Genomic DNA, 14,978 nt, shown 5'->3' on the forward strand with positions numbered 1-14,978 from the left:
GGGCTGGAAGTTTAGAGAGAAGAGAGACGGAAGACCAGAGGTAGAGTCTTCCTACAGAGTGGTCAGCGTGCAATAAAAGGTTGCTGTTCAGTCACTCAGTTGTATCCAACTCTTTGCCACCCCATGGACTGCAGCATGCCAGGCTTCCGTGTCCTTCATTATCTCCTGGAGTTTGTTCAAACGCATGTCCGTTGAGTCGGTTATAAAAGGTAGATGGTAAATATACCTTTTGGAGAAGGCAATGGCACCCCACTCCAGTACTCTTGCCTGGAAAATCCCATGGACGGAGGAGCCTGGTGGGCTGCAGTCCATGGGGTTGCTAAGAGTCAGACACGACTGAGCAATATACCTTTACTGCCATCCTTCCCTAAGATCACCTACCCTGGGGGCTTCAGAGGAAGCAGATTGAAGGCTGCTGGGGTAAGGGCTTGGGTTTGGTTGCCCACTTTTCTTTCCCACCCATCCATGTTTTTAACTAGCATTTATTGAAAATCCTTAGGTTCCAATCTGTTCAAGTAATCTCCTTGCCTTCTAGTTGAATGACACTTCCATGCACTTGGCTGATGGAGAATGCAGCCATAAATCAGATGAGGTTCCTGTCCTCAAGGAGCTTGCCATCCAAGGAGCTTCCAAAGGGAACCAGACATAGAAACAGTCAATGAGGCAGATGTTCCAATGGAGACCTGAGTAAAAGTGGTGGGAGTGAATGTGTGGGGGGCGATTCACTCTGATGGAGACTTTTGGGCCAAGTTTCATGAAGGAAATGGAGTGTAAGCTGCCCCTGGTAGAATGGGCCGGGATTTACAAGCTGCTGAAGCAGGTGAGGAGAGACTCAGCCTGGGAAATCCAGCTTGAGAGATGTTCAGGGACCTGATGTGCATGGTGGTCTGGGGGCTGTGAGTGGACAGGATCAGGGTAGAGTAGGTGGGAATATGCCTAGAACCACGTTATCCTGAAACCCACCATGGGTTCAGTACTCTGCTTAAGACTTTACAACTCTCATTCTATCCTTATAGCTATCTTTCAAGGTCAGTATGATCATTCCCAATTTATAGATAAGATAACTGGGGCCTAAAGAGGACAAGTGATTTGTGCAAGATCAGACAGTAAGTGGCACAGCTGGGATTTGTCTTTATGAGTCCAGAAGTGGTGCAGCCAGAAACAGGCTTAGGAATTTGGGATTTATGATATAAGCAGTGGGGAAGGACTTGGGGTCTTAAAGGTTTTGAGGAGAAGAGTAGAACTTCTCAACCATTGCCTTAAAAAGATCAGTTTGTAAGGATGGTGGGAGATGGAGGGAACAAGCTTGGAGAACTGTGGACTGCAGGGTAAGCCAGGCAGAAGAGCAGGAACAATGCAACGGGAATGGGGAACATGGCAGTGGCAGTGGAGGATCTGGGAAGAATGCAAGGAACAGGGCTCGATGACAGCAGGATCGGGATGGGGAGGTGGCGTTTCTAGAACTTTCCCCACCGTTTCACAGAACCCATGGGTAGGGAGTGTTCACGAGGCCGTGCAGTCCACTCTCCTGTGTACCTGACCCTGATGCTTGAATCCCCTTGTAAACAACCTGGGCTTTGGGAATCCAGTGAACCACTCCACCAGAATTCAGAAACACCTCAGCATTCAATCACACTGCTCCAGCTCAGGGGTGTTCACTTTCTTTTGATTCTTGGATGCTTCCGACTATTAAAAAGGTCTCCTTTCAATTGAAATGAAACTTGCCTCTCCACACTCTCCACCCAATCAGTCCAATTCTGTCTCTTGGGACAAGGCAGAAAGGGTCTGATGCATATTTCATATGCCCGATCATCAGATACTTGATGACAATTTTCATGTCCTCCTAAACTCTTTTCATCTCTAGGCTATACAGTAATAATGGTAATAATGTGAATATTTATTGTGCCTTTTCTGTCCCCGGCACTGTGCCGAGAGCTTTGCATATCCTGTCTCAGGGGTGGATCATGAGTAGCTTTGAAATGTCTTCATAAGGAGTTCCATTGTGATCCCAAAGGCAGGAGGGCTTATTGCAGAATTTTAAGTAGGAGATGGGGTATTTTAGAAGACTACTCAGGTGGCTGGTGTGAAGGGTGCCCTGGTGGGAGTGAGAATGAGGCAGGAAGGCTGTTAAGAATAATCTAGATGAGAAATGAATGGGATCTTCATTTCTTCTGTGGTGGTAAAGGGTATGGCAGATAGGATAATTTGAGAGACATTCAAGTGTTAAATCAATAGGGCCTGGGGGGATTTCCCTGGTGGTCCAGTGGTTAAGACTTTGCCTTCTAATGCAGGGAAAGTGAGTTCGATCTGTGGTCAGGGAGATAAGATCCCACATGCCTTGAGGCCAAAAAACCAAAACATACAACAGAAGCAATATTGTAACAAATTCAATAAAGACTTAAACAAATGGTCCACATGAAAAAAAAATCTTAAGAAAAAATAGAGCCTGGGAAGTAGTTGGATACGGAAGATGAAGGAAAAAGAAGAAGCCAGGTTAACCAAATTTTTGTTCCAGGTGGATTCTATGAGACGGAAAGTCTACGAAGAGTATCTGGATCATTTTTTGAGGGTGATGAGAAGGAGAGATTAGAAGGCGAAATGACTTTCAGCTTTCAATATATGGAAGACAGATGCCAGTGGGATACTATGCACTGATTTAACTTGTTCATTCACTTACTTAACAAGCCTTTATTGGGCATTGACTATGCACTCTGCTAGGTGTGGAGGTTGTAAAAACTTGGTCGCCTCAGTTCTTAAGGGGCTTTCTATCTAGTGGAGGGAGACAGGCATGTAAATTGTCAAGTGTAAAAAATTTGTATTATAAGATTTCCTTCAGTAGATGAATGGATAAACCGTGGTACATCCATACAATGGAATATTGCTCAGTGCTAAAAAGCAGTGAGTTTTCAAGCCATGAAAATATAAGGAGAAACCTTAAATGTATACTGCAAAGTGAAAGGGGCCAGTTTGAAAAGGCTGTATGACTCCAAAGAGCTAACATTCTGCAGAAGGCAAATCTATGTAACAAGATAGTAACAAGATCAGTGATTTTCAGGAGGTAGAGGGGAAGGAGGAATAAATAGGTGGAGCCTAGAGGATTTTTAGGCAGTGAAACTACTCTGTATGTTACTATAATGGTGGACACGTGTCCATTTGTCAAATGTCCATTTGTCAAATACATTTGTCAAAACCTTTAGAACGAACACCACCAAGAGTGAACCCTAAGGCAAACAATGGGCTTTGGATGATAATGATTTGTCAGTGTAGGTTCATTGATTATAACAAATGCACCATTCTAGTGAGAGAGGTTGATATACTGGAGGAGTACATGTGTGAGGGAAGTGTGTGGATGCTTTCTGCTTAATTTAGCAGTGAACCCAAAACTTCTCTAAAAATAAAGTCTGTTTTAAAAAATTAATATTACAAGATGCTTATAATATTACATTATTATAATATGCTTACAATATTACAAGAGATTAAAATCGTATAGGGAATAGAATTCTAAAGGGGGAGGAGCAGTCAGGGCTCCATCATGGAGGTGACCCTTGACTTGTAAAAGGCATTATGGAGATAATGGATCTACTAGTCCATTAGAGCTTGGGAGAGGGCCCTAGGCAGGTAATGATTGAGAATTCATCAGACCATCAGCAAACACCGTGGAAGCCAAGGAAACCCAGGGATGAGTGAGTCAAGTTCAGAGGAAAAGAGAAGTGAAGTTGAGACCCTCAAGGATGCCAATGTTTGAGGGGACGAATGACCTTGGAGGAGATGAGGAGGCATGCTCTCAAAGGGAGGTGAAAAGGAGAAGAGAGGGCCACTAGGTGAAAGGAGAATGCTGGTAAGTGGGAGAGAGGCTAATTCTATACAAGGGTGGCACTGGGGAGCTTGGAAGTGAGGGAAACAGATAAGTCTCTGAGAGCCAATTTGAACCAGTGAATTAGAGCAAAGATACGCTGGGTCATCTAAAAATGAAAAACAGTTCTGGGGCCAGGAGTACTGGACTGTAACCCATATCATATGTCTAGGAAATCCAAAGTAAGAAGGGAGTTAGTCACTGAGCAGAAGAATCCCCAGAGCCAAGATGAGCTGTGCCCATCCAGGGCTATCTAAAAGAGGAAACTTCGGTTTCCAGTCTCAGAGAATTTGGTTCCTGAGGACAGAAACAGCAGGCCATAAGACTGTCTGGTCCCAGAGGCAAGACCATCTCAAGGGCAAGATGGATGGATGGATGCAGGAGACCAAGGTGGCCCCTGGTCCTTTCCTTCAGCATCCTCCTTTGTTCTGAATCTACTGCTCAAGCAGCCTTCCAGCACCCATGCAAATCTTCTCCTAGGGTATCAAGTTCTGAGCCCAGCCTTTCCCAGTTGGAATTTTGGTATTTATCTCCAATTGCTCATCAAATTCCCCATGTGCCCTTTCTTCTCTTTACCTGGCCTCACACTTCACTGGCAAAATGTAATTGCCTCACTTTCCCCCTACCAAATCTACTGACCTGCCAATATCCAGTGTCTAAACCTACACTCAGAGTCTTCCCTTCTGTCCCAGGGACAAAGGGCTCCTGTGCTATGTCCAAATCCTCCAGTTATTCCCCAGACTCCACCCCAGCTAGCCTTCTCAAGGACTTTTCTTTTTGCATCCTCTCCTCCTCATCTTCATCTTCATCCTTAGCTGCAGATGTCCATGCTTCAGAATGACCTTTTTAAAAAAACCCTACCACTGATCAGATGTCTCCTTCCATATATTGTCCCATTTTCCTGCTTTTTTTGCACAGCAAGATATTTCAAGCAATTGTCTACAGTTACTGTCATCTCTTCTCCATCTCTGATTCTCTCCTTAATCTTTTCTACCTGGGCTTCCTTTCCCACAACTCCACCAAAACTACTCTTGTCAAGATGATCTGGGACCCAGATGTGGCCAAATCCAATGCTCATTCCTCATTGGCTCTCCAGCTTGATGAGTCCTCCCTTTTCTTTAAGAAGTTCCTCTCTGAGCTTCCAGGACACCCACTCTCCTTGATCCCTTCCCACTTCATAGTCTCTCTATCTTTTTAAAATAATTTATTTTTTATTGAAGGGTAATTGTTTTAGAATTTTGCTGTTTTCTTTAGCATCGTTTGCAGGCTCCTCATCCTCAATTTGTTGGAGGATTGCTAGCTCCCAACACTATATCTTCAGTCTTGACCTCTGCGAAGCCCCAGGCTCACCTAGCACACTGTGTCATTGTCTGTGACCTGTGGATGTCTATCAAGCCTCTCAGATGGCACATGGCCAAAACCAAACTCTTCATCTTTTCACAAAAATCTGTGCCCTACCTCAGGAAGTGGCACAACTGTTTATCCTGGTGCTTGAACCAGACTCTCAGGAGTCAGCTGTGATTCCTCCCCCGTTCTTCCCTCCTGTGCAGGTGTGCATGCTCAGTCGCTTCAGTCATGTCTGACTTTTTGTGACCCCATGGACTGTAGTCTGCTAGGCTCCTCTGTCCATGGGATTCTCCAGGCAAGAATACTTGAGTGGGTTGGCGTGTTCTCCTCCAAGGGATCTTCCCAACCCAGGAATCGAACCCACATCTTCTGCACTGCAGGCAGATTCTTTACCTACTGAGACACCTGGGAAATCCTTTTCTCTCCTATCACCAGGCCAATTATGAATTCCACTGGTTCTACTTAGAAATTACATTCTGACTCTGCCCTGTTCACATTTCTATGGGACCACTTACAGTAGGTACTGTGGGGTGGCCAGGCACCCATCCTTCCAGCTGCTGAGTCCTTCTTGAGGAATTCCCCTCAGCTGAAGAGAGAACTCCCTTGCCTGAGGCTATGCCCTCTCCCCTGACCCAGACCCCATGTCCAGTGGCTGGTTGATTCTAAGATACAGAAGCCTGGCCCTCTTGCCTTAGTTTAGGACAGCTTGAGGGAGTGTCCCAGCTCTGCAGCTTCCCTTGGGGTGTGCAGAGGGCTCTCATGCAATTTCATTAATCTGATTTCTCCCTCTGTCCAATCCTGCTTTCCACCCTCTCCCGCAGGTGCTGTTCCTAAGTCCATTCCCCAACGAAGCACATGCACACAAATCACAGAATTTCAGAGCTGGTCTCCTGAAAACCTCATCTGTACCACTCTAGTCAAAAATACCAATGATTTTCCCACTTCACCACCACATAGCCAGCCAACTGATCTCTCTGTTTTGGCACTTGCCTCCCTATAATCTGTGTAGCAACCAGAGTGATCTTCTAAAACAAAAACCACATCATTGACTCCCCTGCCTTAAACCTCTATTCAATCACTGTTGCACCTGGAATAAAATCCAAACTCCCCACCACAGTCTACAGAATCCCATTGATGTCTCTGGCTTCATCGGCTACCTCTCACCTACATGCTCAACTCTGTTTCAGCACACTGGTCTTCTTTCTGCTCCTTGGGCAACCCACGATTTTCCCCATATTACAGCTTTCCTCTGGCCTAGAATTCTCTTCTTCCAGGGTCTTCCAAGGTCCCATAGCTCCTTATTTTCATTTAGACCCCAGTTCAAATGTCACATCCCTAGAGAAGCCTTTTCCATCCACCCAGTTGAAAGTAGCCAGCCCCTTGATGTAGCAGCCTCTATCATTTCACCCTATCTATCTACTGTCATGATAATTCCTACCATTCTCTGAAATCATACTATTGTTGACTTATTTTAACTGGTGCCCTTATGTGTAGAACATAATTTCCACTGAGAGTGGAGACTGTGCCTAGGCTGTTGAGTTCTTTAGTGCTGCATCTGCAAGACCCAGAAGTGTGCAAGTATATGAATGAATGAATACATGAATGAATAATGAAAGTTACCAGGAGCCACCCTGTCAAGGATCTGATCCCTCTTGGGTCCTCTGAAAGAGATTTAGATTCAGTGAGTGTCTTTGGAGGACAAGACTCTGAGGCACTTCAGTCACCAACATCAAAGGCCACAGAGAAGTCAATTACAGAAAGGATTCAAGCCATTCATCAGATTCAGTAACTAGGAGATGATTGGTGACCTTGAGAAGAAGAGCTCCAGTGGAGTAGAGGAAACAGGAATTAAATTTCAGCAAAACGGGAGTGAACAGAAAAGCAAGTCATGAATACAGAAAACTCTAGGAAGAGATTTTTCAGGGGCAAAAAATAAAGAAGGTTCCATTGATTTTTGAGATGAGTTTTGCTTGGTTATACTCTAAGGGAAAATTGCTAATCTGGAATCACCACTAGCACCAGCTAATAGTCGTAGGCTGTGCCAGACTCTCTTCTAAGCTCTGTGTGTATTCATTTTCCATCGCTATAACAAATTACCACCAATTTAGTAGCTTAAAACATGTATTTATTATTTCACAGTTTCTATGGGTTGGGAATCCTGACATGGCTTTGTTGGGTCCCCTTGCTTAGAGTCTCACAGTCAATTGTAGATTGACACCTACAATCAAAGTGTCAACTGGGCTGTATTCTCATCTGGAGGCTCAACTGGGGCAGATTAAACCCACTGAGATTATTGACAGGATTCAGTTCCTTGTGGTTGCAACTCTGAGTTCTTTGGCTCTTGCTGATGGCTAGAGGCTTCGCTGAGGTCCTAGAAGCCACTTGCACTTCCTACAGGCCACTTGCAGTCCCTAGAGGATGCACAGAGCTTCCCAATGTGGCTGTGAGCATCATCAAGCCAGTGAGGGAATCTCTGTTTTCTAAGATGGAGTATTATATAATGTGACATAATCATGGGAATGACATCTTATCATCTTTGTCATATTCTGTTGATTAGAAATGTAGCACAAGTCCTGTCTACACCATCAGAGGGAATTACACAAAAGCCTGAATAGCAGGAGATGGGGATCATGAGGCCACCCTAGAGTCTATCTACCTTGATGTGTATTAAACCATTTGTGTGCCCGTGTGCTCAGTTGCTCAGTCATGTCTGACTCTTTGTGACCCCCATGGATGAGCCCACCAGGCCACTCTGTCCATAAGGTTTCCCAGGCAAGAATACTGAAGTGGGTTGCCTTTTCCTGTTCCAGGGGATCTTCCCAACCCAGGGATCAAACCTGTATCTTCAGTGTCTCCTGCATTGGCAGGTGGATTGTTAACCATTGAGCCACATGAGACACCCTTAAACCCATATAATTCTCACAAAAACACTATGAAACAGGCCTTATTATTATCCCCATTTTATTCAGGAGAATGCCAGTGATAAGAAAGAGAAAAAGGAGAATTAATGGAGCAAGACCCTCAAGGCAATAGGGAAGGAGAAAATGCAGAGCAGAGCTGAAGAATTCTCCTGTAATTGGAAGAGAGACACCCCAGCCAGGGATGTTGAAGAGAACAAGGGAAGGATCCAGATTAGCTTGTAAGAGTAGGATAATATCCTAGATATCTACCCAAGAGAAATGAAAACACATGTCCACAAAAAATGTGTATGTGCATTCCACAGTGCTTTATTTATAACAGCCTCAAAAATGGAAACAACTCAAATGTCTATCAACTGGTGAATAGCTACACAAAATGTGTTATATCCAAACAATGGAATGTGTGGATTAGTTGCTCAGTTGTGCCCTACTCTTTGCGACCCCATGGACTGCAGCCCACCAGGCTCCTCTGTCCATGAGATTCTCCAGGCAAGGATACTGGAGTGAGTTGCCATTTCCTTCTCCGTCTCTGAACAATGGAATACTATCCAGCAATAAAAACAAACCAACAAATGATGCATGCTACAACGTGGATGAACCTCAAAAACATGCTAAGCGAAGGAAGTCAGAATCAAAAGATTACATGTCGCATGACTCCATTTATATGATGTGTCCAGCAAGACAAATCTATGGAGAGAGAAGTAGATGTGTGGTTGCCTGGGGCTGAGGATGAGAATGGAGAGTGGCTGTGAAGAGACACAAGAGTTCTTTTAGAGATAATGGGGGTGTGCTAGGATGAGAATGTGGTGATGGTTGTACAACTCTGTCAATGCACTAAAAATCATTGAATTGTACACTTCAGTAGATGAATTTTATGGCATATAAATTACACATCATAAAGCTGTTAAAAAATTGGGGCAATAAGTTGACAGCTGACAATAACTTTCACCCTCCTCTTCAAATTGGCTTTTTTCTCTCCCACAGAGGTGATGGTCATTCACTGATAGTGAGGAGTCCAGCACTGGGGTGGGTGGGGCCTTGTCAAGAAGGGACGAGGGTTAAAACCTCAGTAGGAGACAGTGGACAAAGCTGACGCATGGAAGGTCATTGCTGGCAGAGCCGAGGGTCCAGCTGAGGATGGAGATTGTGAACTGGGCCATGTCCCAGTCTATAGTACAGTGTTTTCCAATCTTGCTCCCTACAGAAGCCCAAGAGCCTAAGAAAAAGAAAAGCACAGTTGGGTTATATCAGACTTGGCATTTTGCTGGATGGGATGGGGAAAAAATGACAAGAAGGTGGAGTGTTGGCAAGAATGGGACTGTTATGATGGTGGTGGTGTCTCTTATGGGCAGGAAAGGAAGCAATTCTGGGGAGGTGCTGAGGACCAGGACATCAAGAAGGGCCCAGAGAGTGGGGGTCTCAAGAAGGTCGAGGCACCATGGGAGCTGAGGGTCTCAGGGGTAGTCAGAGGAAGTCTGGTATATGCTGGTGGCTTTACCTGCATGTCCTCAACCGTCAGTGTTCTTCTGGAAGCATGGTCCCCAGGTCTGGGCATCCCATCCCAATGTGTTGTGGCCAGAGCAGGGCAGAGCAGATGTCTTCCTCTCTTGGGATGGGTGTTAGGCTTCCACTGAAGCAGCCCCAGTTGATTTATTTATTTTTAAATTTTCATTTATTTATTTTTGGCTGCTCTGGGTCTTCGTTGCTGCGTGCGGGCTTCATCTAGTTGCAGTGAGCAGGTGCTGCTCTTCGTCGTGGTGTGTGGGCTTCTCATTGTGATGGCTTCTCGTTGTGGAGCGTGGACTCTAGGCGTGTGGGCTTCAGTTGAGGTGTTTGGGCTCAGTGTTGTGGTACACGGGCTTAGTTGCTCTTTGGCATGTGGGATCTCCCCTGAATATGGATAGAACCCATGTCCCCTGCATTGACAGGTGGATTCTTAGCCACTGGACCACCAGGAAGCCCCCAGTGGAAGTTTAAATAGTCCTTTTTTTTTTTTTGCAGCTTGCTGAGCAATGTGTTTGCAGCCAGCTTGTCTATATTTCAAATCCTGCCTCCCCCACTCTCCAGGTCTTAGAAGTCATTTAACTACCCTCAACATTAGTTTCCTCATCTCCCTGATGGGGTAATAATCGTGTGTCTCATAGGGCCACTGTGAGGATCAAATGGGATGTGCCATAAAAGACCAGTATGGTACCTGGCCTGAAGAACATGCTCACACGTGTCTACCATCACTGGTACCTGTAGCAGAGAGTCGACTGATGCTGAACTTACTCTTAGCTCATAGCTCTAGAGCTACATGGTAGGGGCTGCTGTAAGTCGGTGGTTGGGTTTGTAATGCAGGAGCAAAATTGCACATTTATATTTATATCATGTCATTTTATAAATCTCTGCCTCTTGGTCAGCCAGAGGACATCTGTTTGACCCCACTGCCCTGGCAGCACCTCCCCAGTCACCTGAAACTGTGTCCTGTGTACCTGTTTGCAAGCAGGTACCTTCTGGTGATTTCCAAGTCACTGGTTGACAGAGCACGAGATGGTTGGATGGCATCACCGACTCGATGGACATGAGTTTGAGCAAGGTCTGGGAGTTGGTGATGGACAGGGAAGCCTGGCATGCTGCAGTCCATGGAGTCACAAAGAGTCGGACACGACTGAGCAACTGAACTGAACTGAAGTCACTGGTCAAAGGCAGGCTCCTGGGCACCACACCCTCTTACGGCTCTGAGATCCTTTGATCATTCATCCCAGGAAGGAAAACACAGAAAAATGAAAGCCCTTGGGTCTTCAAAGGCTTCCTTGGGGAGTGGGGCACCATGGGGGAGGGGGGTCCATCTCTTACTGGGTGCCTCCTTGGAGTTAGAACCTCCTCTCCCCCAACCAGTCTGCCCTATGAAGGTGAAGCTGATTTCACCACAGCCTCCCTCCCAGGGCGCTTTCTGTTCACGCTCCAAGTCCCCCAGGCAGGAGGATCGATGCTTTCTGTGTCTCCTGGAGACAGACCGTGCATTCCTGCAGGACTATTGACAGCCTCTCCTCTCTCTTGTATCTTCCATACTTCATTTGTGAAAAGAACTGTAATTACCCTCCGGAGTCATTGGAGAAAAGTGTACAGATTGAAAAGGACTGGAAATGGGCACCTCTGGCTGCGGAGAAAACACTTTCAATATTGAACCGTTCTCTCCCGGGTCTGTGCGTTCTCCTTTGCTGGCCCTTCGTGTTTCTGCCGCAGACTGTGGCCGCCTTTGTGTCCACCCCGACAAAAGGCGTCTGATGTGGAAGGCAGGGAGATTAATGAAAGACTAGTTTTTCATTTCTTCCTTCAACAGCTAACTACTTTCTTTTCAATCCCTACTGCTAAATAGCTCAGACAATTAATAAAGCTTTGGTTGTGCTTGGTTTTTCTCTCTTTTCTTCCCACACAGTTGGTTGTTTATGCTGCCTTAACCTGACCGTCCAGTGGCCTTGTTAACTGCTCTGGAGACTCGGCTCTTGCCAAGTGTGGAGGGCTCTGGGATTCAGGGAAGAAAAGGTCCCATTTTGGGGACAGTTATCTGAGGACAAGATGCAGAAAGCTTTGTCCCAGGCCCTGGAAGGTGACCTTGAGCCAGGACCCACCTCCGAGCTCCCCTCCCAGCTGCCTGGTCTGAGGGTGCCTCTTGGACTTGAGGCCTTCTGTCCAGGGAGCTGTATTTATTTCCCAGGGCTGCTGTAGGAAATTATCACAAACCTGGTGGCTTATAGCAACAGAAATCATTCTCCCACAGTTCTGGGGCCCAGAACTCCCCAATCATGGTGTCAGCAGGGTCAGTTCCTTCCAGAGGCTGGGAGGCAGAGCCTGTTCAGGCCTTTCTTCCAGCCTCGGGGAGCTGCCAGCGATCCTTGGTGTCACTTGGCTTGTAGCTGCATCCCTCCAATCTCTGCCTCCATCATCATATGACCTTCCCATCCCTGCAGCTCTGCATCTTCTCCTTTCCATCTTGTGTAAGTTTTTGGATTTAGGCCCCACGCTGATCTGGGATGATGATCTCATCTTGAGATCCTTACCTTAATTACATCTGCAAAGACCTTGTTCAGAATAAGGTAGTTGCAGGTAGACTTCTCTTTCGCGGGGGCACAATGCTAACCATCCCAGGACCCAACACGACTCTTGTGTCCCCTGGACCTCAGAGCTTGGGCTTCTTCAAGCTCCATTCTCTGCCCAGTGCTAGAGGCTGAGGACCTTTCTGTTCCCACAGCAGCTCTCAGGAGGCAAGTGAGGTTGGCCATGAGGCAGGAAGGGCAGGAGAGTGACCATGAACCACGGTAGCCATGGGCTGTGGTGGGCGCCTCCACTCGCCTGCTCCCCCACAGTCCACCCTGCACAAAGCAGGCCCTCGAACACCAGCCAGGGACTGAGGAAGCTGCTCAGGACCCCCTTTTCCTCAACCCACTTCCTCTCCATCTTGCCTCCCTAACTTTGAACTCTCAACTCTGGGACACTGAATTCAACTTGCCTTTGAGCTCTCCTCTTGTTTCTGTCCTTGGACTTTTGTTCTTGCACAGACTCTGCTGTGTCCCCTCCCTTAGCTCTCACTCTTTCTACTGTCTTAAGTGCCAGTCCTTGTATTGATGGCACACATTTGCGGCGCCTGTTCAGCTCTAGGCACAATTCTAAGCACTTTATGTGCATCAGGTCACTTAATCCTCACATCAGCCCAGTGAGGAGGCTTCACATCCCCATGTGAAAAAGGAGGAGACTGCGGCACAGAAATGTCCAGTAATTCACCTAAGGCAGGGTTTCTCATTTGTCCTTTTATGCAGTTCATGAGGTTCTCATGGCAAGTATATACGGGGGTGGTTTGCCATTCCCTCCTCCAGCATATCGCATTTTGTTAGAACTGTCCACTATGACCCTGCCGTCTTGGGTGGCCCTACACATCACGGCTCATAGCTTTGAGTTACGCAAGCCCCTTCACCAAGTCAAGGCAGTGATCTGTGAAGGATCCAAGAAGCAACAGTTAGAACCCTGTATGGAACAACTGATTGGTTCAAGATGGAGAAAGGAGTATGTCAGGGCTGTCTGTTCTCACCCTGTTTGTTTAACCTATATGCTGAGCACAACGTGAGAAATGCTGGCAGGATGAGTTACAAGCTGGAATCAAGACAGGCGGGAGAAACATCAACAACCTCAGCTATGCGGATGATACCACCCTAATGGCAGAAAGCAAAGAACTAAAGAGACTCTTGATGAGGGCAAAGGAGGAGAGTGAAAAAGCCAGCTTAAAACTAGATATTAAAAAACTAAGATCATGGCATCTGGCTCCATCACTTCACGGCAAATAGAAGGGGAGAAGGTGGAAGCAGTGACAGATTTCCTCTTCTTGGGCTCTAAAGTCATTGCAGATGGTGACTGCAGCCATGAAATCAGAAGACGGTTGCTTCTTGGCAGGGAAGAGATGACAAACCTGGACAGTGTGTTGAAAAGTAGAGACATTACTTGGCTACCAAAGGTCCGTGTAGTCAAGGCTATGGTCTTCCGAGTGGCCACGTACGGTTGTGAGAGCTGGACTGTAAAGAAGGTGGAGTGCTGAAGAATTGATGCTTTCAAACTGTGGTGCTGGAGAAGACTCCTGAGAGTCCCTTGGACAGCAAGGAAATGAAACCAGTCAGTCTTAAGGGAAATCAACCCTGAATACTTGTTGGAAGGACTGATGCTGAAGCTGAAACTCCAATATTTTGGTCATCTGATGCCAACAGCTGACTCATTGGAAAAGTCCCTGATGCTGGAAAAGACTGAGGGCAGAAGGGGAAGAGGGAGTCAGAGGATGAGATGGCTGGATGGCATCACTGATGCAATGGACATGAACCTGGGCAAGCTTCGGAGATGGTGAGGGACAAGGGAGGCGTGGAGTGCTTCAGTCCATGGGGTCACAAAGAGCTGGACACGACTGGGCGACTGAACAACAAGGATTTCTCAACCTTATCACTACTGACAATTTGGCCTGGTAATTCTTTGTTGTGGGGTCTACCCTGTGTATTGGAGGATGTTTAACAGCATTCCTGGCCTCTGCCCCTAGATGCCAGTAACATCCCCTTACTCCCTCAATGTGACAACCCAAAACGTCTCCAGTGGTTATTGCCAAGGTCTCCTGAGGCAATAAAAATCACCCCAGTTGAGAACCGTTGGCCAAAGATCTTATGGGAGTGGCAAAGTCAAGGCTAGAGCCCAGGAAGTCTCCACCCGACCCTCTGTTTCTCTCAATTCAATGCCTATTCTGAGCGTGAATCTGTATTGTTCTGCAGTTCAAAGTTAGGGATAAAACTTTAGCCTGAGCCTTGTGAAATCTAATGTATTTCATGGCCTTTCACTTATGCCATGCTGGGCTCACTGGACACCGGGAAGAGGGGCACACACTTTCTAGAACAGCAGACAGTCTTCCCAGCCCTGCATAGCTCCTATCCTTAGGACGGGGGTGAGTCCCCTCACCTTATAGTGGTTTGCTAGGGAAAGGGCATGGATTCCCCCTTCCCTCTTAAGAATCTGAGAGATTCCCACTTGTACTCACTGGGGGAAGGGATGGCCTTTCAAGATCTCTTCTACTCTGGCTTTTTTGGATTCCAGAAGTGGTGAGGGTTTTGGAGTCTGCAGAGAAGGACTAGTAATTAAAGAGTCAAAGTTAATTGCCCCCACCCACCACCCTGGCCATGGCCAATAGCCTTTGCTTCTGTCAATCTCTTCTCCTGCAAAGAAGAAAGGACGGTATTAAGGTATTAAATTAGTAGAACCAGAGAGGGTTGCTAGTTCTGTGTCCCATCACCCCTGCCCATAAACACACACACGTGTGTTCAGCACTGTGAAAAGCTCTGCAATTTTTTTTTTTA

Source organism: Bos mutus, chromosome 3 (genome assembly GCF_027580195.1).
Source record: "Bos mutus isolate GX-2022 chromosome 3, NWIPB_WYAK_1.1, whole genome shotgun sequence".
NCBI lineage: Eukaryota > Metazoa > Chordata > Mammalia > Artiodactyla > Bovidae > Bos > Bos mutus.